The sequence below is a fragment of the Notamacropus eugenii genome, chromosome 4 (genome assembly GCF_028372415.1).
Source record: "Notamacropus eugenii isolate mMacEug1 chromosome 4, mMacEug1.pri_v2, whole genome shotgun sequence".
Taxonomy (NCBI): domain Eukaryota; kingdom Metazoa; phylum Chordata; class Mammalia; order Diprotodontia; family Macropodidae; genus Notamacropus; species Notamacropus eugenii.
The window spans coordinates 188,927,165-188,953,197 of NC_092875.1; the positions used below are offsets into that span (position 1 = coordinate 188,927,165).

The 26,033-nt window shown below is 37.2% G+C and overlaps 1 protein-coding gene across 13 annotated transcripts in view; it reads right to left on the reverse strand.

Moving 5' to 3' along the window:
• Nucleotides 1-26,033, reverse strand: part of ATXN1 (ataxin 1) — a 516,919-nt gene that overhangs the window by 174,076 nt on the left and 316,810 nt on the right. For all 13 annotated transcript variants that reach the window (XM_072603913.1, XM_072603906.1, XM_072603904.1 and 10 more), the window contains one exon: nucleotides 23,352-23,473. The gene's annotated coding sequence lies outside the window, so the exon portion shown is untranslated. The remainder of the gene's footprint in view (nucleotides 1-23,351; nucleotides 23,474-26,033) is intronic.

Genomic DNA, 26,033 nt, shown 5'->3' on the forward strand with positions numbered 1-26,033 from the left:
TTTTGCCTACTTAACTTTTTTTTTTCCCTTGATAGCTGGGAAAAAGTGAATATTCTTCATTAGACTCCCCTTTCACAGCCATCTTTCAATTCTCTTTCCTCTGTCTGACACCAGAATCATGATATTAAAAGTGACAACTCAAAACAAGAAAAGTGTTATCAGATTATGAACACATCTTCCAATACATTTTTTTAAACACGGTCACATAATTGACTCACAGTAACCAGTTTTAAATTCTTAGTTTCATATACTGAAATAGAATTATTTGGCTAGTATACTATTATTGAGGAAAAAATTTAAAAATGAAAATATGTAAATTTATACATGTATACATATGTATGTATACATATGTATGCACATTTAGAAGAGGCAATTGAGCACAGTAGGAGAAGCAGTGAATTTGGAGTAAATATTGGATTTTAATTCCATCTCTGTTGTGTATGTGACTCTGACCGAGCCACATAACCTCTCTCCTCATTTGTAAATGAGGAAATTGGGTTGGATGAGTCATTTGTGCACTCAGTTCCAGATCTATCTCTTACTATTTTAATTGAATTAGCTGTCTTACTAGTTTTGGAACCTTGAGGTATGTAACTATGAGCAACTCAGCTAAACTTCTTTCAGCCTCACTTTACTCAACTGTAAAAATAGGTATAGTTATATTAGTACTACCAAACTTACAGAGTTGTGAAGAAAGCCCTTTGCTAACCTTAACATGGTGTGTGTGTGTGTGTGTGTGTGTGTGGAGAGAGGGAGAGAGAGGGAAAAAAGAGAGGGAGAGAGAGAGACAGAGAGAGAGACAGAGAGAGAGACAGAGAGACAGAGAGAGAGAGAGAGAGAGAGAGAGAGAGAGAGAGAGAGAGAGAGAGAGAGAGAGATAGCATGCATTAGAGCTCTGCTTTTTGTTTGCCATAGAACACTATTACTTACTAGAGAATACTGAATATGGAATCAAAAGAGCTGGGTTTGAATACTGACTCTACCACTTAACTATGTGTATAACTTGGAAAAATCAATGAACGTCTCTAGTCCTCCTTGTCCTCACCTGTAAAATCAGGGAGAGTGGGTCAAGCTATCTCCAAGGTCCCTCCTACTGCCAAACCCTATAATCATATGACCCCCATTATAATAATAAGCAGTTTTTAAGAAATTGGAAAAGGACAAAAATCAACAGGTGGAATTTGGTAGCACTTAAAGAAAAATGGGTTTAAATTATTGTTTATGACAAAAAGCCCAGAAAAATTTGGATTCTGCTTCTGCCCCTAGAATAGTTACAGGACAACCCCTATCCGCCCAAAAAAAAGAGAGTAATGCTGTATCTTAGTCTAAAGATGCACAAGTGTACCCAAACCTAAACATACAACACCAAGCATAGCATTAAAGCACACAGAAAAGAGAAGGTCTCTCATATCTTCCTCCCATTGGTGATACTGGAGTGGTTTGCCATTTCCTTCTCCAGTGTGTCCCCATTTTACAGATGTGTCACTGAGACAAATAGGAGTTAAGTGACTTCCCTAGCTTCACAGTTAGCAAGGGTTTGAGGCTGGATTTGAGCTTAGATCTTCCTGACTCTAAGCCCAGTGCTTTATCTACTGTACTACTTAGCAGGCCCTTAATAAGTGCCTGTTTCCTTCTTTCCTTTACAAAACAACTGGGAAAACATTTTCCCCCTTATATGAGACATCTATACCCTGAGTGGAAAGGACTAGAAATGAGAATGTTAAAATATGCACTATTGTAATGGTGCAAGATGTGCAAAGCCCTCTCCAGCCCATGTGCTTATAAAGATAAGCTTTGAAGATTAAACAGTTTCCTAATGAATTGTAAAATTGAACTTATTCATTGACCTGTGCTCTGCACTGGGCGTCAATCTATATACTAAACATAACTTCTACAAGCAAACTATTTCTTCCTTTCAATACAGAATGCAATGAGTCACTCTATGTGCAATGACCTAGTATTAAAGTAAGCAAGCAGAATCCAGGATTCCAAAACAAGCCATATCTTTCTCTCCATTTATTGTGATTGCAGACCCTGCCAAATCTGGGTATTTTAAACTATGAAGTCTCCTATCATATGTTACTTTATCAGTGCACTGCGTAATTGTCCAAGTAAGACGCCCTGATAAGAACGTCTAAAACTTCAGAGATGTTGCTGGGCAGCAAAGCAGTCCCATTAGAGTCTGACCTGGCCTTTGGGTGCTTAAAGCATTTTCCTTCCAAACTTCTTTTCATTGACCTAAGGGTGCTAATGACAGCATCGGCCATTCACTGCACTAGGGCTACTGTTTCTAAACACATTTGGTTCAATCACACTTCATCTCCAAAGCTGACATGATACCCTACCCTCAGACATGTCACCCATATAACTTTTAGAAACTGACAAGTAGCACAAATGAATTCAAGGAGTCCTGATCTTATTAAATGAAACACAAAATATCCTTGTGGAGGTGTGTGTGTGTGTGTGTGTGTGTGTGTGTGTGTTGCTACAAGAAGCAAAAAATGTGACATTATAACTCTTTGGAGAACTGGACTTTCTACATATTTAAGTTTTTTTTTTCATTTTTATTTGAACACAATGCTGCTTCATGGGTTTCAGTTATAACTGTGAATAGAGAAAAATACCCTGTCTTCTCCCTCCCACCAGGTTTCAGGAAGTTTCAGTGACAACATGCTCCCCCAGCACCACCAAGGGGGCTGGTAAAACCGCAAGTTCTCACTCTCTGTGCCTTGAATTTAGTCAAATGAAACAATCAGTTCTATTTTAGTAAAACTAAATTATGCTTAGAGGTGTGGTTAAAAAAGCAAAGTCCATATTTAGAGAGCAAGCCTTAGATCTGACTGGGGACAAAGGAACATTGCAGGCAGCACCTAGGGCTCCCTGGAATTGAGTGTATATTCATGGAGGGAGCCCTGTTGAAAAGCAATAGAAGCTTGAGATGGGAGCTGTCTCATTATTGCCTAACATAGTCCATTTCAGAGCTATTGCAAATCTCGGTGGGTCTAGGCAATTATGTTGAGCACCCACAGTGCCCAGTGGTAGTATTAGTGCCCAGAAAGGAGCAATTTGGTGAATGATGGTGGCAAATGAAGGACAAATTTCTTTAGGTCCCTTCTAAGCAAATCCAGATATCACTACACAATAATAATGCATGCTTTCTCCTTAGTCTCTGACTCTCCTTATGAATCTTTCTGAGATGACACCACTGTCTATTCCTTAGGTTAGCAAGCCAATTTTTCCTGTAGTCAATCAGTCTATCAACTAGCATTTATCAGGGGGCTGCTATCAGCCTGGCTCTCTGCTAGGTGCTGGGGGTACAAACAAACAATCCCCTGATCTTGAAGAATTTATATCCTAATGGGTGAACAAAATACATGCACTCACACACACATACATATGTGCATGTATTGATATGGATATGGATATATGTACACACACACAAAAATATATATATACACAGACACATATAGTATGAATACATGCAAACTACATGTATAGTACAACAGTACTATAGTACAATCAAATACAAGCTGGTGAGGAAAAGAGGGATAGTTGGAACCAAGAGCGAGGTCGTGTGTGGGGGTGGAGCCTGGGGAGGGAATCCGGAAGGTTTCAGTTATAAAGTGGTACTTGAAGGAAGAGGTGAGGTGAAAATGGAATGCATTCTGGGTGTTCAGACTAGCTAGTGCAAAAGTATGCATATGGGAGACGGAATGACACGTGAGGGAGAGCGTGAAGCTTGACTTGTTTGTATTACAGAATATGGCTGGGGAAGTGATGTGCAAAGAGATTCTGAAGAACGTATGGTTTATCCTAGATACAACAGGGAGCCACTGAAATTTACTGAGGAGGGGAATGGCATAGTGAGTTCTCTTAAGGAAAATCACTATGGTAGATGTGGGGAGGATAAACTAAAATGAGGAATGATTTTGAATCAGGGAGTTCAATTTAGAGACCACTATAATCACCTATGTAAGAACTCATGAAGGCTTGAACTAAGATAGTAGATGCACACATAGAAAGAAGGGGTCAGAGCTGAAGAGATGGTATATAGGTAGAAATGGCATGCTTTGGCAACTGACCAGATATGTGGAGTAAGGGAAAATTAGGAGTCAAGATTATTTTTTCTCTCCCAGAGATGTCCCTCCCCTCCTCCCCCGTGTTTCTTTCCCCATGCTTTCATTTGTGTTTAGATGAAAAGAATTTATAAAACAACAACAAAAATCTTGGTTTTCAGAACTCCTCTCCCCAACACTCCTCTCTCTCTCTCCCTACTCCCACAGCATACACACCACCAGGTACATTCTGGAGAAAATCTTGGTTTTAGGTGGATTTTGAATCAGAGGACATGGACTCCTACCCTAGTTCTGACATTTATCAGCCGCTTAAACTTTCCGAGCCTGTTTCCTCATCTATAAAATGAGAACAATATTTACATTAACTACCCTACAGGATCATCGTAAAGAAAGTACTCCATCAATAATAAAGTTGCCACTCATGGTGGGTAATACTTATGATGTGTACTGTTTGGGAGAACAGATCTCTTGAGCTTTGAAATTCTGTACTGCAGTACACTAAATGGATTGGGTGTTCACATCAAAGCTAGTGTAAATATTGTCAGCGCTCCCAAGAGTTGGGGGAGGCAGCTGAAATAGGTCCTCCATATCTAAAAAAGATCCCATTACTACTACCACTACCACCATTACCACCACCACTACTACGCCTAGTGCTATTACTGCCATCCCCGCACTACTACAATTACTACTGTTGCTGTTAATTATTACAACCACCATTAATTATTAATGTTTTAATATAATTAATATAATGCTATAATTATAATAACAATTATAATTACTACTACCACTACTACTACTTCTACTACTATAATTTCTGCTACCATAATTACTACTACTACTACCATTTCTGTTACTAAAATTAATACTACTGCTAGATATGTACTTTCATTTCAGTAATCCACTGGATTACTTCACAATGCAAATCTCTGCATAGCAAAAAAAAAAAAAGAGTTATAAGTCTCAGTGTTTGGGCCATCTCAAGCAAAAATTGATTTTTAAAATTTCATGACAGTAAAAAAATTTGGACAGTTACTTGGAACTGACTACAATAGGAGTAAGCCTGCAACAATACTGTCATATTTTAGCCTTAGAGATAGAGCAGGAATTTTTTAATCCTCTTTCTACTTATGACATATATATGGCATATATTTTCCATATATATGTATGGAAAATTATTCTTTAAAGTTGAGCATAGGGTAGAGGACAGGTCATAGTGTCAGTTAATGGGACTAGAAGCCACAACTCCAAGTCCAAAGTTCAACTAAGATGCCTTCCTGTATTTAACTATTTCTGCTTTGGCATCAGCAATGAGTCTCAGGAAGTCTCTGAGCAGAAATAAATTGAGTAGAGATAAAAGCCTCTATTGTACTCAGTGTAATTTTCCAATTCAAAACATTGTCCATCTGGCCAAGGTGTGAACAAAAAGGGAAGATCCTGAGTGAAGCAAAAGGCTTCAAATCAAATCCAGAACAAATGCTTGTTCTAATGAAGTCAGTCTGCTTTACTTACGGGAGGGAGGGAGGGGGCTGGGCAGCAGAAGCTGGGAAAAGCAGGACTACATTCATACCTGAGTTGGACGCATTCTAATTGTTTGTCTTATTTATATTGACTTGGGAGAACTGTCTCCATCACTTGTTTACCGTGGTGAATGAAGAACACTTCTCACCAAGCTTTTAGTCATCCAAAACCCTCTGAGACTCAAGACCCTGCTAGCAGGTGGTTGTTGCCTCAGCCACACGCAGTGAGTGCCACTATTGAAACTCTTAAGGCGTTTGAGAAGGAGATCTGCTTGGTCATACTGCCTTCTTATTCAAAGAAGCAGGCTTTATTTTTGTTTTCAAGAAATTTATCCAAACCAAAGTATCCTGTTAATACTCATTTGCAAACAACCCAGATTCCCTCCATCCCCAATGACACCAAAAAACAAAACAACAAAAAGATCTTCTTTCCTTTAGTACTACTCTTTGTTATCTTTCCTTTTATACTTTGACTAGCTTGCATTGAACAGACATGAAGTTATCTCCTTTAGTATGTTCTCGTACCAGACAAATGAAGATTCATAGTAAACAGAGATGACTGCAGCCCCTCTTACAACTGAAAGAATAAGGAAAAAGAGCTCTTCCTCCTGCAGGAATCCAAGGTGCTTTGAACAATAGTCCATTCATTGATGGCATTACCGTGCATCCAGCATCCTGACCTGACATTGAGAGTTACACGTAGGAAGAATGTTACCCTTCCCTTCTGTGGAAAACTTTCCACCTCCATGCTAAGCCACTCAGAATCACTCCCAAGAATTTTCTTTGCAGAAATATTGTCTTAGTATATACCACAGATCACACATAGAAGGATGTCCCTAAGACACCAAAAAAAAAAAAAAACTTTGATGTCCAGCCAGAGACTCAGGTAAAAGGACAAATAGTCCAATTTTAGGTACTGATCTATAGGATGTCTTTCTAATCATACCAATATCAGAATACAAAGTTAAGTTAATTCTATTGCTGGATGGAATTAAAGGGAGAAGCATAAAAAAAATGAGGACAGTATGACTCAGGAGTTTTACTTTATAGCATTATTTGGCTAAATTACTGGAGTTGAGTGGAACTGCAGCTCCTCCAATTACAGGGGTCTACTCCCAGCTCAAGCTTGTCAACAGGAAAGGCAGGCAAAAGTAACCGTAGTAATTCAGCTCTCCCCACTCTTGACCTCTGTGCCACAAGATGCCTCCCAAACATCTATCCACATCCATTACTCTGAATGCCAGCGCTGATTAACAAACAGAAACATGAGCCTTGTTCACAAGAAAAAATTGATACCATCTCATTTTCTGAGATCATGTAACATCCTGGCCTGGCCATTACTGAATTCTACAAACAGCTAACAAACCCAGAATAGACATGAATGCCTTTGTTATTCTCCATGGGATGATATCTCAACCAGTAGGGCTCTATGGGCCATGATCCACAGTAAATGACACTCTCAAGATACCTACTTCTCTTCCTGGAAGCCTGCCCAGCTTAAGGAAATGGAAAATCCTCTTGTGAAGGAGTCTAACTCTTAACTTCTTTCTGACCCTCCCGAGGACTCTTGATGGCACTGCTACCCCTTCACTTGTCCTTAGAGGTGTGCCAGCACGTTGCTAAGTATTAATGGCGTCACCAATGGAACACAGAAATAGATCAGCAGTGCAGCTTGGACTGAAAGCTCTGATGATGCCACCAAGATACAGACTGTCAATTAATTGATCCCTAACTTTAATCTGGAGTTACCTCTTACTTCACCAAACAATCCAGAGCCTCAATATCCTGCCCTTGAATTTGATGTGAAGGCTGAATGGGACTGAAAAGCTGAAACTCTCAGACACTGACAGATGTTAAGAAGACAAGAGGTGAGCTGACATAAAACATACTCTGAATTTGTGAGCCCAACACTGCCATTCTGGAGACCCTCCCTACAATTATTAAATATCAAAGAGAAAAATTCATCTCCCTCTACCTTTAAAAAAATTCCAAGTGGAAAAATGATACACTCTGATCAAGTTTCCCAAAAAGAAATCTTACAGCAGAAAGATGACAATGAGAAGAAAGAGGAGCAGCTAAGGTTGCCAAAAAGAAAAAACAATCTGTTCAGATATAGCCATCCCCCTTTCTAGAGTACTAAACTTACAACCCTCTCTTCTTGGAAGACAAAGAAGAGAAAGGAAAGGGTGACTGAGAAACTAGGGCTTGCCATGGTAAGGGGAGAGAATAAGCTGTGTGCCCAGTTTTCTTTGTTCAACAATGCTTATAACTAGTAGCAACACGTAGTAGCCCCAGGCATCAGGACTGCCTATCAAAGCCATGGACTTTAGCTCTGGAGAAATTATAACTTTTCATTTCTTTGGAAGCTACAAAGGCTTAAGAGAAAAAGAAAAATGAATTAAAGAACAACTTAACAGAAACTTTTAAAAATTTTTCAACAGAGAGGGTCTGTACATTGCTAGACATGAAAAAGATCAGCATCCTGACAACCACATGCATGATGTCATACCCTGTTGATATGCAGCATCAGTAATGTCCAAAAAAGCCAAGTGGCTGCCCAGGTTAACCCGAGTGGCAAATTATGCCAGTATGATAGGTGGGTTAGGCCTTGAGAATTAGAATGCAAACTGGGAGGCAACAGACGATAGAGTTAATATGATGAATCTTGACAGAAAGAAACAGTATTTGAAGCAGAAACTAGGTAAAGGATTAGACCAGAAGATGGGTATTTGAATGAAGATTTGTTGTTGTTGTTCAGATGTTTCAATCATGTCCTATTCTTCATTGCCCCAGTTGGGGTTTTCTTGGCAAAGAACCTGAAGTGGTTTGCCATTTCCTTCTTCAACTCATTTTATAAACAGGGAAACTGAGAGGTGAAGTGACTTGCCCAAGGTCACACTGCTAGTAAGTATCTGAAGTATATTTGAAATCAGATGGTCTTGACTCTAGGCCTGGTACTCTATCCACTGCACCACCTAACTGCCTGAATAAAGATTTAGGAACAACTAATTCTGAAAGTTCTCAAAGTAGGAGGAAGATGATCCTTTGTATGTTATCAGTGTTTTAGATTACTATAACATGTTTAGGTAAAGATGCTGACGTGCTACACAAACCAACTGTTTACAAATAACACAAGCATACTATGAAAACAGAAATAATAGTTTAAAAACAACCCCAAAGCCTAACAACACTCACACTTTAGCCTCAAGAAGAAAGCTTCATTACCTATTAGGAAAAAATTGGTAGGGGGTTTCTTCTAACTGAAAAATTACTTTTTCTAAATCATTCAATAGAATCATTTGATTATTGACAAAGAACAAATTTTAACTTTCAGACATTATGGGAAAACATACTCTAGCACTTTCAGGCCAAGAAGCTATATGATGAATTAGAGTTCATCAATAATTCACTAGCACAATTCAGAAGTGATATAAAGATGTTATATTTTATTAAATATTTTCCCAGGAAGTAAACTGAATATTTTGCAGCAAAAAGAAAAACTGGTGACTTGAAATTGTTTATTCATCTTTTCCAGTATATGATTCTATCCAGCGCTCTGAAGGAGGCACTGTTAAAAAGGACAAAGGGAATGAGTTATTGCTTTGTGCCTCAGTTTCCCCATAACTAAAGTAGAAGTATTCAGACTTATTGTAGAAGCTACTTAAGAACTATTGAAGCTTGGTTCTCATTCCTTCAAGACTGATTACATCACAAGCAACAAAACAGGCATCTCAAACACGATGATTATTGATCCTCCTCAACTTGCCAAATGATTGCATCCCAATGTCTCTCTAGGGTAAAGAAGATAAGAAAAGAAACTAAGACACTTGAGAAGTATGATTTGCACAAGGACCACTTTGGAGATGTATCATTCGGGAAGGGGAATTTTCCTTACAAACATGCTGGAGTGACTGAGGTTTGGAGACAATGGCTTTTCCAGGGGTCTGTGTTCTTGCTGTGGGCTTTTTCATGTGAGGGCATAAACTATCCCAAATGGAGGGCACTACTCTCTAAGAGCAGCAAGTTCTAGTTTTATCTCTGTCAGTGACCACATGGTTTCTGATAGAAGAAAGGACTGTGGCCCTGAAGCTCTTAGTGCGTAGCGGGTAAAGGCAGGTTGGAAAACAACTCATTCAGAACTTCCAACGGAATGTCAAAATTTTCCATCTACTCCCTATCAGGATTTTAAAATAGCTCATCCTTGCTCAAGTACACAGCGGTGCATCATTTCCACCCATGTGGCAATCCTGCCTCAAGGACTAGAACGGCCCTGGGGAGTTTCTGGGCAGCCTCAAAACAACCGCCAAGAGGAGATTCATTAGCATTTTCCTTTCAGAATTTACGGGTGTTCAGGGTTGTTTTTTCCCCTCCTTTCATTGATGTTGCTACTAACACTGTGCTTGGGGAGGCCTGGCATCTGGAGAAGGTGAAGAGGTGGGGGAAAGGGTGTGCCTGGTATGTGCTAAACCCTGCCAGCCAATTCAGGAAGCAGCTTTGACATCAGCTCCCAGAAGGAGCCACTCACTAACCCACCCTGCCAAGGACTGAGATGCTAGAAAAACAGCTTAGTGGAAGGAAGGGAGAATGGTTAGCATCAGGGCAGGGTGTCGATGAGAAAAAAATTGGACAGGAGTAGAGTAGTAGAAATTTAAATAATAACAATGCTAACACTAGCTAACATTTTTGTAGCACTTGCATAACATGTACATAGTGTTTACTACATGCCAGGCAAGCCATGATTCTCACAACAACTCCAGGAGGTAGGTGCTATTATTCTCATCCCCATTGTACAGATGAGAAAACTAAGGCAAACAAAGGTTAAGTGACTTGCTCAGGGTCATACAGCTAATAAATGTCTGGGGCTGTATCTGAACTCAAGTCTTTCTGACTATAGGCTCACTGAGTTAACTGCCCCTATGTGAAGTGGCTATAGTGGCCTCAAAGTTTAGCTACTAGAACTATCCAATTGTCTTTCTGCTGCACCATATCAAGAGTCTTTCCTTCCTTTCTCCCAGCTCTTGATTAATAGATCTTTTTTAAACCATACAATAAAGACAAGTGGTGAAGTTCAGAGGATAGGGGAACGGACTTGGACATGGGAAGACCTGGGATTGAATCCTGCCTCAGTTACTTAATGACTGTGTGACCCTGGACATATTATTTAACCTCTCGGGGCTCCAGTTTTCTCATCTGTAAAATGATGAGGTTGAATTCAGTGACCTATGGGTTCCCTTCCAACCTGAAATCTAGAACTCTGGGTTCCTATATGAAATGTAATGAATTCAACCAAACACATACAGTTTTCCTACAGCACTCTGTGTTTGTGTGTGCCTATGTGTGTTGGACAGGGGGCGCATTTGTTTAATTTTCCCACCCTGGGATTAAAAATTCAGCTATTGCTTTTCAAGGTTAAAAAAAGATACCATAAAACAGTGCATGTAGACATAATGATACTTATCTTATTGTCATCCAGCCCTTCCCTAGAGAAAAACAAAACAAAATCTAGTACTCAGAGCAGGTTTTTTTCCCTCTTAAGAGAGAGAAAATTCATTATACGCATAAATGTTAGAGATATATTTATTCTTGTAATCCTAAAAAGCAATACAGGATAATTCCTTCCTGAGAAAGCATTTCTGACCCCTTCTTTCCACACTGCAAAGACACTGGGAGGACTCAATTTGTACCAGCATACAGTCCTTTTATTCCAAGAACATGTATTGTCCAAGTATAAATAGAATGAAAATTATGTTATTCAATAAACAGTGAGTTTCTAGGCAGACAGAATGCATTAGAGTCAGCTCCTACTTTGGGAATGAATGTCAATGTAAATGGTGATGAAATGATTTGATTACAAGAGAAAAAATAGCCACCAAGGGTGACCAGGCAGGTTTCTCTCAAACATCTAACAATGTAAGTCAGTGAAGTAACAAAGGAGAGGAAATCAAGCTATGGCATAAACTTTTATAGAAACAAAGCAGTCACTTTGGACTCTCTACTGATATTCCTTTTAAAGGAAAGTCTAGCCCTTTATTTAACTGTGTACATTATGTATCTTTAGCGTTTCGTCTCTGGAAGGAAAATGAATAAACTGTCCAACCATGTACAGCGTTGTTACTACCTACGGGACAAAATACTTCAAATATTCCACCCTGGCTGATGGTCAAGATATTTTCATGAAGCGGTTCTGATACTGCCTGCTTTTTCCTTTCAGGATGTCTCTTCCTGGCATGGCCTAGGCCTGCACACAAGAAGCCTAGTCACATACACGTACCATCTGTGGACATGGCAAGTTTTATCTAAGAAAGCACGAGAAGAAAGTTCAGGAAAAACCCTTGGCTAACCCTTTGCTTCTACACTTGATATCCTCTAAAATATCACTTGGAACATTCTGGGAATCTGGAGTAACTTTAGAACCAATTAAGTTCACAAGTGTCACAGATTTCACATTCCAAAAAAGGGCTTCAAACTTGGATCCATTAAAAGTTATTTTTACTAAAAATTATTCTCCTACGAAAAAAGAAAATTAATACCCACGGATTAGCAGGGTAAGGTAGTTTACTAAATGACACCACAGGGCTTTGATAGAAGGCAAAGATGATCTTTTAACTCCTAGGGAGTAATTTACTTCTGTTTTTATGACAGGATAAAACCCTGAGTTTTTAGACTGACTGTGAATGAATCTTATGAAAAACCCACTCCTTTTTGAAGACTGTAGCAAGCAGACTCCAGATCTGAGCTGTATTGCCTTGTTATAGAATGCAATGCTGGAGATGGACAGGGTCTTAGAGGTCATCTAGTCCAAATCCCTCATTTTACAGATAAAGGGACGATGTTACAAATGGGGCACCCAAGGTTCCTTAGTGCCAGAACCAGGACTAGAACCCAGGTTTCCTGACTGCTATTCCAGGGCTTTTTCCTGTTACATTAAACTGCCAAACTCCAGCTGAATCTTTTTCCTATACTAAAATCCTAGCTTTGACCCTCTGTGAGCTAAGCCTGTTGTGTGCTAGGCAGGTGCTCAAGGTAGAAAATAAGGATTAGTAAAAGAATACCCCCAATTCATTTTGATTGAGTTATTGTCCACAAGGAGCTCTGAAGATGGAAACGCTACCCACAGTAAGCGAAGGGATAATTATTTAAGCCACCACATACCAACTACTTTTCTTCTTCTAAGCAAATACACATTTTCATCACTGGCTTTTCAACTATAATGGCATACAATAACACTGACTTTGCAGAGATCGCTGTACTGAAACAAAGGGAAAATATGATCTCAATATCATAAAAATGCACAAAGATTATGAAAGATTAGTAATTTCCAAATTTACTAAAAGAGCAGAGCAAGCCCCCAAGAAAAGTGCAGTTTGACAAAGAAAGCACGGTTCTTCAGTAATGAGGGCGTTCACTGGAATTTGGCCCTTTGTACTGTCTTTCTTGACTTGCTCAGTTTATAAAAATATTTTAAAATTACTTTAAGCCTGCATTGTGGCATCTGAAAGTTTATAGTATGTAACTTTGAAAAACTTCTCTTTGTGCCAGATGTTTGAAAGAACATTATATAAATGATGTAAAAGAATGATTAAACAAAAAAGCAGATTGAATACCAAAAGTTAACTCGAAGATAATATAGTACAATATAAAATAAACCTTCTTACTTAAGATACTTGTTCAACTAGAGGTGAAAATGCTCTTTTATAATCTGATGGTGGAAAATTCTAAACTACTGCCTGATTTTAGAAACATCTCACAATCAAAAATATTCAAGTATCATTATGACTTTCTTTGAACCCAATTCCCCAAGAGCATAAGTTATTTATTGCCAATAAATTAGCTAGTTTGTATGATGCGTTAATAATGGATTGATTAATTAATTAATACTTGGGAGATGTTTATTACCAAAGAGTCTCAGATAAGGTTATTGTTACCTGTGGCATATAAAATATATTTGCTAATGGACTAAATTAGTGTATCCTGGTGGTATATATAGGATATATGCCATAGAGTAGTAAATGGAAATGGCAGCTAAGTAGTACAGTGGATAGAGTGCCAGGACTGAAGTTAGAAAGACCACCCCCCCTTTCCTATGTTCAAATCTGGCCACTTTACTTAGCTGTGTGACCCTGGCAATTCCCTTAATCCTGTTTGCCTCAGTTTTCTCATCTGTAAAATGAGTTAGACAAGGAAATGGCAAATCACTCCAGTTCCTCTGCCAAGAAAACCCCAAATGGGGTAACAAAGTCAGACACAACTGAAAACTATTAAACAAAAAACAATACATGGCAATAGAGTAATGTGGTGAACTGAAAAAATTAATGTACCTTTCAAAGTAATACCCTACTACTTAAGGAAAATCAAATTCCACTTAAGAAAAAAACAAGGCTATTCAATGAATATCTATATCATGTATTTTAAAAAATATTATCATCATTTTTCTCTTCCCATATCATATTCCCATATCATCCCTATATCATGGACTTCCTTTTTAAATATATGGGAACTGACAAAATTTAATGAAAGACAGGAAAGCTTACATCTCTGAAGCACTGGGAATTTGGAAACATTTTTTAAAGAATGAGTCCCAGGTTTATGAGTGTCATGTTTTCTAGAAAGAGTCAACAAAAGAATTCCCTATCAATGTCAAGTCTATCCAAATGCTCTTATTTAAAGATAACATTGTATTAATTATAAGGAGCCTGGGAACACTTCAAGTCCACCCAGGGAAAACAACAGCACTGCAAAAGAGTAGTCTAGCCATTCACTATGAAACCTATTTCCCCAAACTGACAAAAACCATAGACTATCCATATTATTATACAGCAGGATGGGTAACCTGTTGTGTTAGTGATATACTAAGTATATAGATGTGTGTGTATATATACATATATCACATATATAAACATATACACACATATGTAGGTATACATGTATACACTCACAGTCTGTATTTATGTACACTAGTATATACATTTACACGTGTTTAAATATGCATATATAGGATAGGCATTACAGACAGATCAAGATCTAGGAACAGATTTGACAAGTAGGAGGAGATCCAGCAGGAATAAATCTTGGAAAATATGCAGTGCTTTCCATGATTCCACACTGTTCATGATTGTACAACACATCTCTTTAGCACTAGGGTTCTCCTGGTGATTCTTGATGGCTGTCAATCATAGAAAATATGGTTTTGGAAGAGTTGAAACTATAAGTAATCAAGGGCATTGGGAAGCTATATGATGAATAAAAACAAAATGTAAGCTCCTTAAGGGCAGGAACTCTCATTTTTGCACTGGTATCCCTAGCACCTAGCACAATTTTTGTAGGCATGTAGCAAGCACTCCTTGAGGAGTCTGTGAAGTATATGGAATAAAGGTCTAAATCTAGAATCAGGAGGAATTAAATGCAAATGCTGCTTCAAACACTAGTTCTTTAACCCTGGGCAAATCTCTAAACCTTTCTCGGTCCCAGTTTCTTTCTTTCTTTTTTTTTTTAAACATATTTCCACATTAGTCATGTTGTAAAAAAAAAAAGAAAAAGAAAAAGAACAGAAGGGAAAAGCCACAAAAAAGTGAAAAAGTGAAAACAGTGTTCAATCTGCATTCAGACTCCATAGTTCTTTCTCTGTATGTGGATAGCATTTTCCATCACAAGTCTTTTGGAACTATCTTAGATCCTTGTATTGCTGAGAAGAGCTAAGTCTATCAAAGTCAGTCATCACAGAACGTTGCTGTTACTGTGTAGTACGTTCTCCTGGTTCTGCTCACTTCACTCAGCATCAGTTCACACAAGTCTTTCCAGGTTTTTCTGAAATCCACTTGCTCCTCATTTCTTATCGCACAATAATATTCTATCACATTCATGTAGAACAACTTGTTTAGTCATTCCCCAAATGATGAGCATCCCCTCAAATTCCAATTCTTTGACACCACAAAAAGAGCTGCTATAAATATTTTTGTACATGTAGGTCCTTTCCCCTTTTTTATGGTCTCGATACAGACCTAACAGTGGCATTGCTGGATCAAAGTGTACGCTCAGTTTGATTGCCTTTGGGCATTGTTCCAAATTGTTCTCCAGAATGGTTGAGTCAGTTCACAACTCCACCAACAATGGATTAGTGCCCCAGTTTTCCCACATATTCTCCAACATTTGTCATTTTCCTTTTCTGTCATCTTAGTCAGTCTGATGGTATGTGGTGGTATCTCAGAGTTTTAATTTGCATTTCTCTAATCCATAGTGATTTAGGACATTTTTTCATATGACTAGATAGCTTTAATTTCTTGATCTGAAAACTTCCTGTTCATATCCTTTTACCACTTATCAACTGGGGAATGACTTATATTCCTGTAAATTTGACTCAATTCTCTACATATCTGAGAAATAGGGCCTTTATCAGAAACACTTCGGTAAAAAATTGTTTCCCAGCTTTCTACTTTTCTTCTAATCTTGGTTACATTGTTTTCGTTTGTGCAAAATCTTTTTAATGTATGTACTCAAAATTATCCATTTTACATTTTTCACAAATGTTCTCTCTCTTTGGTCATAGATTCTTCCCTTCTTCATAGATCTGACAGGTAAACTATTCCTTGCTCTCCTAATTTGCTTATGGTATCACCGTTTATGTCTAAATCATGTACCCATTTTGACCTTATCTTGATAAATGGTGTGAAATGTTGATCTATACCTAGTTTTGGCCATACTATTTTCTAGTTTCCCAGCAGCTTTTGTAAAATAGTGAGTTTTTAATCCAGAAACTGGAGTCTTTTAGTTTCTAAAGCCGTAGATTAGCATAATCATTTACTACTGTGTCATCTGTGCCTAATCCATTCCATTGGTCCACTAATCTATTTCTTAGCCAGTACCAAATAGTTTTGATGATGGCTGCTTCATAATATAGTTTTATATCTGGTATGGCTAGGTCACCTTCCTTTGCATTTTTTTCACTAATTCCCTTGATATTCTAAAACTTTTGTTCTTCCAGATAAATTCTGTTACTATTTTCTCTAGCTCTATGAAATAATTTTTGGTACTTTGATTGGCATGGCACTGAATAAGTAAATTAATTTAGGTAGAATTGTAATTTTTATTATATTAGCTTGGCTAACCCATGAGCAATTGATATTTTTCCGTTTGTTTAGATATGACTTTATTTGTGGGAAAGCATTTTATAATTGTGTTCATATAACTCCTGAGTGCGTCTTGGCAAGTAGACTCCCAAATATTTTATACTCTCTATAATTATTTTAAATGGGACTTCTCTTTCTACTTATCACTAAATTTTCTTCATAACATATAGAAATACTATTGATTTATATGAGTTTATTTTATATCCTGCAACTTTGTTAAAGTTGTTAATTATTTAAAATAGTTTTTTAATTGATTCTCTAAGCATACCAATATATCATCAGCAAAGAATGATAGTTCTGTCTCTACATTGCCTACTCTAATTCCTTTGATTTCTTTTTCTTCTCTTATCACTAAAGCTAACATTTCTGGTATTATATTGAATAATAATGGTAATAATGAGAATTCTTGTTTCACCCCTGATGTTACTGGGAAGGTTTCCAGCTTATCCCCATTATTGATAATGCTTGCTGGTGGTTTAAGATAGAAACAATTTATCATTTTAAGGAAAGTCCCACTTATTACTATACTCTCCAGCTGCTTTTTTAAAAATAGGAATGGGTGCTGTATTTTCTCAAAAACTTTTCTGCATCTATTGAGGTAATCATCTGATTTCTCTTGGTTTTGCTATTTCTATGGTCAATTATGCTAATAGTTTCCCTAATATTGAACCAGCCCTGCATTTCTGGTATAAATCCCACCTGGTTATAGTGTATTATCCTTGTGATAAGTTGCTGTAATCTCTCTGCTAATATTCTATTTAAAAATTTTTGCCTCGATATTCATTAGGAAAATTGGTCTACAATTTTCTTCCTCTGTTTTGGCTCTTCCTGTTTTAGATATCTATTTGTGCCATAAAAAGAATTTGGCAGAATTCCTTTGCCTATTTTTTTAAATTGCTTATATATTATTGGAATTAATTGTTCTTTAAATGTTTGGTAAGTTCACTTGTAAATCCATTTGATTCTGAAAAATTTTTCATAGGGAGTTCATTGATGGCCTGTTTAATTTCTTTTTTCTAAAATGGCGTTATCTAAGTATTTTACTTCCTCTTCTATTAATCTGGGCATTTTATATTTTTGGGAATATTCATCCATTTTACTTAGATCATCAGATTTATTGGCATACAGTTCCCAATTATTGTTTTAATTTCCTCTTCATTTGGTCAAAGGATATGAACAGGCAGTTTTTTCAGAGGAAGAAATTAAAAATATCTATAGTCATATGAAAAAATGCTCTTTTAGAAAGATGTAAATCAAAACCACTCTGAGGTACCAAATCACACCTATCAGAATGGCTAACATGACAAAACAGGAAGATGATCAATGTTGATGATGTGGGAGACTTGGAATACTAATTCTCTGTTGGTGAAGCTGTGAGCTGATCCAATCATTCTGGAGAGCAATTTGCAACTATGCCTAAAGGGCTATAAAATGTGCATACCCTTTGACCCAGCAATATCGCTTCTAGGGTTGTATTCCAAAGAGATCATAAAAATGGGAAAGAGTCCCACATGTACAAAAATATTTATAGCAGCTCTTTTTGTAGTGTCCAGGAACTGGAAATCAAGGGAACATCCATCAGTTGGGAAATGGCTGAACAAGTTGTGGTATACGAATGTAATGGAATACTAATGTGCTGTAAGAAATGACAAACAGGCGGACTTAATTTCCTCTTCATTGTGGTGAATTCACCCTTTTCATTTTTGATACTGGTAATCTGATTCTCTTCCTTCTTTCTGTTAATCAAATTAACAAAGGTTATCTATTTTATTGTTTTTTTCTTATAAAACCAGGTCTTAGTTTTATTTATTAGTTGAATAGTTTTCTTTTAATTTTATTAATCTTGCCTTTGACCTTAAGAACTTCTATTTTGGTATTTAATTGTAGATTTTTAATTTCTTCCTGTTCCAGCTTTTTAAATTGCATGCCCAGTTCACTGGTCTGTTCTTTTTCTATTTTATTCATGTAAGCATTTAAAGATATAAAATTCCCCCTAAGTACTGCTTTGGCTGCATCTCATATATTTTAGTATGTTGTCTCACTATTGTCATTCTCTGATGAAATTATTGATGGTTTCATTCAAAACAATTTATTGTTTGACTCACTTATTCTTAAGGATTAGGTTATTTAGCTTCTAATTAATTTTTAATCTATTTTCCCATGGTCCTTTATTACATATAATTTTTTTGCATCGTGATCTGAAAAGGATGTATTTAATATTTCTGCACTTGATATTGAGGGTTTTATGCCCTGATACATGGTCAATTTTGTGTAGATGCCATGTATCACTGAGAAAAAGGTATATTCTTTTCTATCCCCATTCAATTTTCTTCAGAAGTCTATCGTATCTAACTTTTCTAAAACTTTTTTATTCACTTCCTTAACTTCTTTCTTGTTTATTTTGTGATTAGATTTATCTAGCTCTGAGAGAGGGAAGTTGAAGTCCGGCACTAGTATAATTCTCTTGTCTATTTCTTCCTCTAACTCAATTTCTCCTCTAAGAATTTGGATGCCATACCACTTGGCACATATACGTTTAGTATTGATATTACTTTATTATTTATGGCACTCTTTAGCAAGATATAGTTTCCTTCCTCATCTCTTTTAATTAGATCTATCTTTTCTATTCTTTGTCTGAGATCAGGATTGCTACCCGAGTTTGTTTGTTTTTTTTTAACTTCAGCTGAAGCATAATATACTCTGCTCTAGCCTTTTACCTTTCTTTGTGTTTATCTTTCTGTTTCAAATATGTTTCTTGTAAACAATATATTGTAGGATTCTGTTTTTTAATACACTCTGCTGTTCACTTTTGTTTTATATGAGAGTTCATCACATTCACATTCACAGTTATTATGACTCTTTTTCCCTCCAACCTATTTTCCCCTCTTTTTACACTTTTCTCTCTCCTTTAACCCTGTCTTTCCTTACCAGTGTTTTGCTTCTGACCACTGTTTCCCCAATCTGCCTTGCTTTCTCTTTTCCTCTCCTACTTACCCTATATGGTAAGACAGATTCTCTGCCCTACTGAGTGTGTACGTTACTCCCTCTTTGAGTCAAATTCGATGAGAGTAAGGTTCAAGCAATGCTCTCTTCCTCCCTTCTTTTCCTCTAGCTCTTTCATGCCTTTTCATGTGGTATAATTTACCCATTTGACTTTCTCCTTTCCTCTTCTCCCAGTACAATTCTTTTTTTCCCACCCACTAATTATTTTTTTAATTATCACAACAAAATCAACTTATATCCACACCCTCTGTCTAAGTATACTCCTTCTAACCGCCCTAAACAGAGATACAGTTCTTAAGAGTTTACAAATATCATCTTACCATGTAGGGATGTAAACAGTTTAACTTTATTGAATACCACTTTTTTTTTTCTTTCCTGTTTACTGTTTTTATACTTCTTTTGAATCTTATATTTTAAGACCAAATTTTCTGTTCAGCTCTGGTCTTTTCATCAGGAAAGTTTAAAAGTCCCCTATTTCATTGAAAATCCATCTTTTCCCCCAAAAGATTATGCTCAATTTTATGGATAGTTGATTATTGGTTATAATCCAAGCTCTTTTTCCTTCAGGAATATCATATTTCAGTCCCTTGATCCTTTAATGTAGAAGCTTCTAAGTCCTGTGTAATCCTGACTGTGATTACTTGGTATGTGGATTGTTTCTTTGTGGTTGCTTGCAATATTTTCTCCTTGATCTGTACATTCTGGAATTTGACTACAATATTCCTTGGACTTTTCATTTTGTAATCTCTTTCAGGAAATGATCAGTAGATTCTTTCAATGACTATTTTACCCTCTGGTCTTATCAGGAAGCAGAAGATCAGGGACCTATTAGGATATCTGGGCAGTTTTCTTTGGTAATTTTTGAAAGATACTGTTCAGGCTCTTTTTTTGATCATGGCTTTTAGGTAGTCCAAAAATTCCTAAATCACCTTACCTAGATCTATTTTCCAGGTCAGTTGTTTTTCCAATGAGGTATTTTACATTTTTTCTATTATTTTCAATCTTTTGTTTTTGCTTGATTCATTCCTGATGTCTCACAGAGTCATTAGCTTCTACTGCCCAATTCTAATTTTTAAGGAGTTGTTTTCTTCAGTTTGTTTTTATACTTCCTTTTCCATTTCTAAGGATTTTTCTTCACTCAATTTTTGTGCTTCCTTTTCCAAGTTGTTGACTCTTTTTTCATAATTCTTTTGTATAACTCTCATATCTTTTCCCAATTTTTCTTCTATCTATCTTGATTTTTAAAATACTTTTTGAGTTCTTCCAAGAGAACTTTTTGGGCTTGAGACCTATTCATGTTCCCCTTTGAGGCTTGGTATATAGGCATTTTGAGATACTACACATATGTTAGCTGCTATTACTAATGTTGTTAATAAATACTTGTTGATAGCTTAAAGTAGGCTAAAAGCATAAAGTAGGTTAAACCAGAAGTGGTTGTGTAAAATAACATGAAATCAGAAAAGAAAGCAGGCTGTATTAGTTTTATCACCAGAAGAATGAAGCTAATATGTTTACTTTACAGTCTTATTGTTAGTAAAAGCACTCTGTAAAATATTATTGGTGATACCTTTCTGATTTGTGCATAAATTGTTATTTAAGCGAGACAGAATTGCATGAAGTTGTCAGCTTCATTCTCTCCAACAGAATCATCACAGTCCAGTGGCAGGACAGAGTTAAGATGACTGGTGATGGCCTGGGATACAGTGGATGACCATGATGTCTTCAATGACTAACCAAGTTCTGAGATCTCCATGGTAACTGCTTCAGCTCCCTCCATCACCTTTGTAACAAATTGTTCTCATCTGCCAATTCCACCAGGGGAAGTCTTCATGTGTTTGGGACAGACACCCCTCCAACTCATCGAAGGGTCTAAGACCCCTCTGTTACCCTCAACCTGATTTAGCAGGTCTGCTGAAACAGTTTAGGGGGTGTGTGGCTGCTGAGCACACTATAGCTTTCTTGGAGTCACAGCTGAGTTAAATGGATCAGGTGGAAAGCAGCCCTGAAAATCACTCGGCAGCCCTCACACCAGAGGTACTAACTAGTCTTCCACGCACAAATCCCTGGAACAACACTTTATAAACATTATGGTACAACATAATGGAGATAACAGATAGCCCAAGCAGTATACTGGAACTTGGAACATATTAAAACAGGGATCCTTAACCTTGTGTCTGTGAAATTTTGAAAAAGATATATTTTGATAATTATATTTCAACATAATTAGTTTCTTTTATAATCCTATGTATTTTACTTTATTCATTTAAAAACATTACTCTGAGAAGAGGTCCTTGGGTTTCTTTGTCATTGTTGTTCGGTTGTTTTCAGTCACATTCAACTGCTCATTATCCCTTGTGGGGATTTTCTTGACAAAGATACTGAATGATTTGCCATTTTCTTCACCAGCTCATTTTACAGATGAGGAAAATGAGGCAAAGTGAGCTAAATGACTTACTTGCCAGTGTCACACAGCTTCTAAGTATCTGAGGCCAGATTTGAATCCAGGAAGATGAGTCTTCCTGACTCTAGACCTGGCATTCCATCCACTGTGCCACCTAGCTGCTAGTCTGATTTCACTTCACTGCCAAAGGACTCTGTCACCCATTGTCTCCTCCAAAATAAAAAGGCTAAAAGGAGACCCTATATTAAAGGAACCAGAGGGAGGCCTCGAGTGCTTTACATGTATCCTTTGTGAAGGAGTTACAGAAAAGCAACAGTACAGATGAGAAAACATAGGAGGTTACAATCATCACAGGATTATGAGAACACAGATCTATCTAAGCACTCTCAAGTCTTCTACATTCCCACATGCAAATTCCCATTCCCAATCCAGGGTAATTTTTGTATCTCTTGGGTGGTTAATTTTACTGGTGGAAACTTTCTTCTGAATTTCTTTTCAGTACATGTTCCAGTAAAACACACCAAAGCTCCAGAGGACACCTTCCCAGGACACAATCATAGCTAATGGTATGCTACATCTAGGACTCATGAAGCTCATCTAGGGCAATTCCCTTGGTAATCAAATTAAATTTTTTTATGAAAATTAGCTGGATACTGACACACAGAAGCTATTTAACTAATCTCAAAATCCTAATCTGGTGACCTGATAAAACCTTTCAATCTGAACCAAAGAAACATAATAAAACATTCATATTTGCATACCTTCCATTTAGCAAATGTCACAAGCCCATTTAAATCCATGGAAGCCTAATGCAAGTAAAAATACTATTGGAGGAGAAATCTTGGCTATTCAATGCCAGCCTGAGACCTATTATTCTTTTTCTTTTCCCATTAATTACTCCACGATATATCTTCAATGATTTACAGAAGCCATTGTAAAGCAGATGCCCTTTAAGGAGAACAAGAGAAATGGTGGTTCTGTCTGAATAGGGGGAGACTTAGAATTGCTTCCCCCGAACTCCTTAAGTGGATTGTGAGCATTGCCCAAGAAAAGTTGAGAGACAAGACAATAAATCACAAATGTAGACAATCACTTCCTCTCCATAATCAAAGAAATTAATTGGTAATAACTAATAGTACCAGCCCTTCATGCCGGCTCAGTCAAATCCAGTGATTCATAATACTTGGCAAAACAAGTTACTACAGATGCCACACTATGGCTGTTAACTTACAACATTCACTATGTTCTTTTGCTGGTTGTCTTGGCTTATTCTTCACCACGGAGATTTTCAGAAGTTGCTGGATTGCTCATAGGTTCAGACTTCTTTTCTCTCTCATAAGAAAGTGAGAAATCCTAAATGGAAATGCACAGAAAGAAAGAAAGAAAGAAAAAAATCAGAAAGAGGAATATGCATCAAATTATTTATTATCCAAGCAGATAGAGTCTTCCCTGTTTTAAATGGGCTAAATGCATTTCACTGGAGTCCAATTTTTATCTATTTTTTTTAAAGTTCAAATTCAAAGATTTGAACACCAATTCAATATGCTGTAAGGCCCAGTGGACTGAGGCTTCTGGTAGACCCTTGTTAAAGGCCTTACTTAGCGATAAGTTTGCAGTATTGTTTTAAAACCTGCCACCTGATCACTCAGCTTCACTTTCTGAAGTTGAGTGAATGGGGGCAATTAATTATCTTTTATACCTTCCAAACCTCTCTGGACTATTGGGAATATTAAGAAGATCACATTTATAAAATATTCTCCTTTCCTGAGAAGAAAGCCCCTATGTAAATACACAGTATTATTAGTGGTCATAAGCCTGTTAGTGAACACTAAGCCAGAATATAAAAAGCCAGGATTGCTCAGCACCAACAGTCATTATCTCTCCAGCACCCAAACATCTTCTTCCTCAACAGCAACGCTGCAGCTTTTTCTTCTAGAGAAGGGGGTGGGTGGGGAGTGGTGGAGACATTGAGGAATTCTGAGTCTGAGAGGAAAAGACAAAGGAAAAAAAGAAAGAACAGGGACAGAGCAGGGGGAGCAGGGGGGATGGCAAGAGAGGAGGGAATGGATGTGTAGAGGGAGTGGTGAGGCAAATGAAGTGCGTGGTGGTGCCTCCTTACTTGGAATACACTGTGTGAGTGGCTGATATTGTCAGTCTGCTGTGTTGTGTGCATGGTATGTGTCTATGGTGCTGTGAAATTTTCCACTTGGCTGTCCTCCATATCCACCCACTGAGAATAACGCTTACACATACTGAAAAGTGCCACAGCAAGGCCATTTCTCAAGGAAGCCTGGACTTTTTTTTTAAAGAAAAGATCTACTCATGTCCTAATCATAAGTGTTTTGCACGCCTGAATTTCTGATATTTCTCTTTTCTTTTAAAGTGTAGCCAGAAATAGCTCTTTTTGGGCCAATACTATGAAGTTATTTTGACTTGTGTGCCCTTGAGAAGCATACTTGAGGTGAAGGAACTCACATTAGTGGTTTTGGGATTTAGGGGCTGAAAAATAGGGAATTTTAAGTGCTAAGCTAAGGTCCTTCCCTCTACTACCCCCTTGCAAGCCCCCCAATCACCCTCAGCTGACATTCATTATTTCTTTTTCCAGGATAACAAGCAGGCAGAGGACACAGGTGGGAGTTGTAGTGTCATCACCAGGGACTTGCTAATATTTGCTACGGAGACAAGTTGCCACTTAGCTCATCAAAAACGAGAACAAATTACACTCAAATCTTATGCCTCAAATTGACACACCAAAACCAAGAATGAATTATATTCCAACTTTACACCTGACAAAAAGCACTGACAAATGTATTTACAAATAAAGAATCAAAAATACAGCTGAGATGAAGGTGATAGCTAGAGGTATAACCTAATTCTTTTTATTCTCTCCCTTTCACTTAATAGTATTTTATTTTTCCCAATTACATGTAAAGATAGTTTTCAACATTCATTTGTTAAAGATTTTGAGTTCCAAAATTTTCTCCCTCCCTCCCCTCCACTCTTCCCAAGACAGCAAATAATCTAATATAGGTTTTACATGTGCAATCATGTTAAACATATTTCCACATCAGTCATGCTGTGAAAGAAGAATTAGAACAAAAGGGGAAAATCATGAGAAAGAGAAAAACAAAAAATTGAAAATAGTATGCTTCAAACTACATTCAGACACCATAGTTCTTTCCCTGGATGTGGATAGCAATTTCCATCATGAGTCTCTTGGAATTTTCTTGAATCATTGTATTGCAGAGAAGAGCTAAGTCAACCATAGTTGGTCATCACACAATGTTGCTGTCACATTGTACAACGTTCTCCTGCTTCTGCTCACTTCATTCAGCATCAGTTCACCCTAGAGTTCTTTTATCCACCTCTTTTCTGCTTATGCTTCTTGAGGTCAAGACTGTCCTTTTCTTATATGTATCCTCAACGATACTAATGCACTAATAAGTGGAGTTGGGAATTGATCCAACCATTCTGAAGAGTAATATGGAACTACACCAGAAGTGCAACTGAGCTTTGCATACTCTTTGATCCAAGTAGCTCAAAGAAATTAAAATGAAAAAAGAGCCTATCTGTACAAAAAATATAGCAGTTCTTTTTGTAGTGGCTAAGAATTGGAAGTTTAGAGGATGCCTATCAATTAGAGAATGGCTGAGTAAGTTGTGGTATGTGAGGGTAATGGGATATTATTGTGCTATAATGAATGATATACAGGATGATTTCAGAAAAACCTGGAAAGACTTACATGAACTGATTTAAAGGGAAGAGAACAGAACCAGAGGAGCATTGTACATAGTAATAGTAATACTGTAAGACGAAGAATTGTGAATAACTTAGCTATTCTCAGCAATCCAGTGATCCAAAACAGTCCCAAAGGGCTCATGATGAAAAATGCTATCTGCCTCCAAAGAAGGAA